Source organism: Salvelinus namaycush, chromosome 18 (genome assembly GCF_016432855.1).
Source record: "Salvelinus namaycush isolate Seneca chromosome 18, SaNama_1.0, whole genome shotgun sequence".
NCBI lineage: Eukaryota > Metazoa > Chordata > Actinopteri > Salmoniformes > Salmonidae > Salvelinus > Salvelinus namaycush.
The window spans coordinates 15,749,420-15,753,726 of record NC_052324.1 but is presented as its reverse complement, the minus strand read 5'-3'; positions in this window follow the sequence as shown (position 1 = coordinate 15,753,726).

Genomic DNA, 4,307 nt, shown 5'->3' with positions numbered 1-4,307 from the left:
TGCAGCATTATATAGGTGTTATTAGTCTATAACCAAGTCATGCCCATAACTTACCTTACTCTGCGCAGTGACATCTTTACACACCACCAGTAGGCAAGCTAATAAATTCATAAATCTCCACATTTTCCTCCCAGGTGCTTGATAGCAGATAAAAAATCCCTCAGCACAACTTTTGGTGTCGGAATGACAAGATCGGTTACAGTATTACTCGATCCATAAATTAGGACATCCGCACGAGATATTAGGGTTCCATTGCCACAGACCCAAATCGTATATGTTGTTGCTGTAATATGCGCAACAATCAGTTTTCCAAACTGATAAGGCGCTGTCCGCACACTAGTCCTCAACTCTGCGCATCAGGGGTAAATGATCATTCACCAATCTTCTCTTCTCCACACATGGGAGGGGCAATTTGCACACACGCTTGACATGAACATGGGACATAATATTTCTTATCGAATCTTATCTTTAGAGTAATTTCAGACGTATTTCATTCTAGTTTAATAACTTTCTAATATTTCATACAACTTTTTACAACCTTTATTGCGACAAATCTGACAATTAGCATTTACGCAAGTCGCACAGGGATATGAATTACACGTTACAGCTGCACTTTTTCCATATCATTTTAGCATTAATTTGAAAAATGAGTGGCACATATAAAATGTGTGTGCACAAGTTTCAGAGTTGTCTCACTGGTGCTCGCAACTAGCCCTACTGCCGCCAGACGGCACTGTTATAATAGCGCCATCTGGCAGCAGTAGGGCTAGCTCGCAACAACACAGGACCAGGAGAGACAGGACACAGATGGAGTGGAATGTAAAAGAGTAGCAGCACCATCTCCTGGCTATTTGTAAAACCAACAGGCACTGTGTTCTTGGAGGTGTTCTTGTACCGGGGCCCCGACTCAATCAAACCCCCATTGCGGAATTTACGCAGTAGAAGGTTAGATCTTGTCTCCGTAATCAAATAAAATCACAGCATGGTTTTGGGTAAAAAGGGCACTATAACCCTACTAGTCCTACTAGACTCCCTAGTATAGGTCTTCACAGGTCCACCCGAAACCGAACCTGATACCTGACATTGGGACCTGAGCGGGTATGGGTCCAAAATTCAAACTTGTCTATCTGGTCCGGGTCAGGTCCTGTTTGAATGACAGCGGGTCTCGGGTCTATGTAACCACAACTGATAGACATGAGTGAACCTGACCACAGCTCCGCATAGCCTATAGAATACACATTTTACGCTAATAAGGTAAATGTATTGACTTATAGAAGGCCTAGCCAACATATAAAGACCTATTTGTTAACCTGAAGAGCATCTTGGCTGATAAACATATTTTATTTGTCAGTCGGGTCCTATCGGACCTTTTAGGTTACGATTTGGGTCTAGGTCTGGTTGTCCTTGGGTCCATTCGGGTTCGGGTCGGGTCTAGGTCCGATTGTCCTCGGGTCCATTCGGGTTTGGGTCTGATTGTTCTCGGGTCCGTTCGGGGCAGTTCCCCCACCCCCCAAAAATCTGGGTACAATCGGGTCTGGGTCTGATCGTCCTCGGGTCTGTTCCGGTCCGGGTCCAAAAAGTTGATGAAGATCTTTACTCCCTAGGTAGCTTATACAGGCCTACAGTGCCTTCAGAAAGTATTCAATGCCCTTGACTTTTCCACATTTTGTTGTGATACAGCCTGAATTTAAAATTACATTTAGATTTTGAGTCACTAATCTACACACAATATCCCATAATGTCAAAGAGTAATTTTGTTTTTAGACATTTTTACAAATAATAGTGGTTGACATGATTTCTGAATGACTACTCCATCTCTGTACCCCACACATACAGTACAAGTATCTGTAAGGTCCCTCAGTCGAGTAGTGAACTCCAAGGACATATTCAACCACAAAGACCAGGGAGGTATTCCAATGCCTCGCAAACAAGGGCACCGATTGGTAGATAGGTAAAAATGATTAATTAGGCTTTGGATGGTGTATCAATACGCCCAGTCACTGCAAAGATACAGGTGTCCTTCCTAACTCAGTTGCCAGAGAGAAAGGAAACTGCTCTGGGATTTCACCATGAGGCCAGTAGTCATTTTAAAATAGTTACAGAATTGAATGGCTGTGATAGGAGAAAACTCAGGATGGATCAACAACACTGTAGTTACTCAACAATACTAATCTAAATTACAGAGTGAAAAGAAGAAAGCCTGTACAGAATACAAATATTCCAAAACATGCATCCTGTTTGCAACAAGGCACTAAAGTAATACTGCAAAAAATGTGACAAAGAAATTCACTTTTTCTCCTGAATACAAAGCATAATGTTTGGGTCAAATCCAACACATCACATCACTGAGTAGCAATCTTCATATTTTCAAGCATGGTAATGGCTGCATCATGTTATGGTTATGCTTGTCATCAGCAAGGACTAGGGAGTTTATTGGGGGGATAAAAATAAATGGAATAGAGCTATGCACAGGCAAAATCCTAGAGAAAATCTGGTTCAGTCTGCATTCCAACAGACACTGGAAGACAAATTCACCTTTCAGCAGGTCAATAACCTAAAACACTATCTACACTGGAGTTGCTTACCAAGACGACATTGAATGGGGCCTAGTAACAGCTTTGACTTAAATTGGCTTGAAAATCTATGGCAAGACTTGAAAATGGCTGTCAAGCAATGATCAACAACCAACTTCACAGCGCTTTAATAATTTTGTAAAAGAATGACTGGCAAATATTGTACAATCCAGGTGTGCAAAGCTCTTAGAGACTTACCCAAAAAGACTCACAGCTGTAATTGCTGCCAAAGCTGTTTCTAAGATGTATTGATTCAGGGGGTTGAATACTTATCTACTCAAGATATATATTTTTTTATTTTTGGTAAATGTGTGAACAATGTTAGCATTTTTTGTCAATTTTGAAATTAGAGAGGATTTGGGGTAAATCGTTGTTGACAAAAATGAATTAAATCAATTTTTATCCCACTTTGTAAACGCAACAAAATGTGGAAAAAGTCAAGGAGGTTGAAAACTTTCCAAAGGCACTGTCTGTATACAGTAGACAGTTCTAAGGTTCCGTTAGTAAGGATTTGAGTTAGATGACAATGCACAAACCATTCATTCTACGAAGCTTAATTAACAATGGTTCGTTTTGGCCAAATAATCTAAATAGATATCAGAAATATAATGGTGAGAGACAGGGTGACAACAACATTTTGCGTACTTTCCCCCAGAATCACCTTTCAATGGTCAATCACGTTGGATTAGTATGGCCATTATTTTTCACAGCCCTTGAATACCATTTTAAATTATCCAAGTCAACTTTGTATAACACTTAATAACAATACTTTACCGTTCTAAACTGTTTTGGAAAACTGATGGCCAACTAATTGCCAACTCAGCGGAATGATGCAACTATGTAGATAGCCGCACCACCCCCAACTACAAACACCGCGGCCAAACCCTACATAACCCAGAATTCCTGCTACAGCGCGTGCGTCATTGCGTAATGTTCAGGGTGCAGGTTTGTGTAGGTATGGGGGTGTGGAAGAACTGTTATTCTTACTGACACTCGAAACCATGGGGCTGCGGTCCGTCCAGTGAGACAGGAGCGCATCAACGCAACGAAGACAGCTAATTGCATTATCGAACTGAAAATAGTGGTAATAGGCGCCCTGTTGATAGAAAGGCGCGCATGCAGCTTTTATGAAGGAGGATGGAGATAGAGAAGAGGACGAATGGGTTCGATTACCCAGAGAGAAACAATGCGAAGTCCGTTAACGGTACGTGTTCGCATCCTTGCTCCAATTCCATTAGGACTGTATAGTGGATGTTAACATCAGGCTGCTTGCTTTCTATAGACTACATCAAGTATTTTTATCAGGTTTTGTGCATGCGAATCTATACATGTGTAAAAAACATTTACAGTCATTGGGAAAAACACACACATGCATACACATATATCAATGTCCTTACATTCATGATACATTATTATACAATTACTGTAACATAGTTAATCATCCTGTTTTTAGCCTACATAATATTCTGCTTATTCTATGTGGGGTGTAATAAGGTGAAACAATATAGTATCCTTCTCATGGGCTGTTAATTGCCTTTCAAAATGTGTCTTACCTATGGGAATTATCTGACCCAGTGTGCTCCCTGCGATCTATATGATAGGCCTACTTTTGTTAGTCAGTCTTGATTCTTGCATATTTCACACTGTGATGGGTTTGAGGGTCGTTTGTTGAGAATAGAGGTAGGAATGTTTTTATTTGGACGTGGGCAGTCAGCGGTCTTTTGAAGATCGTAA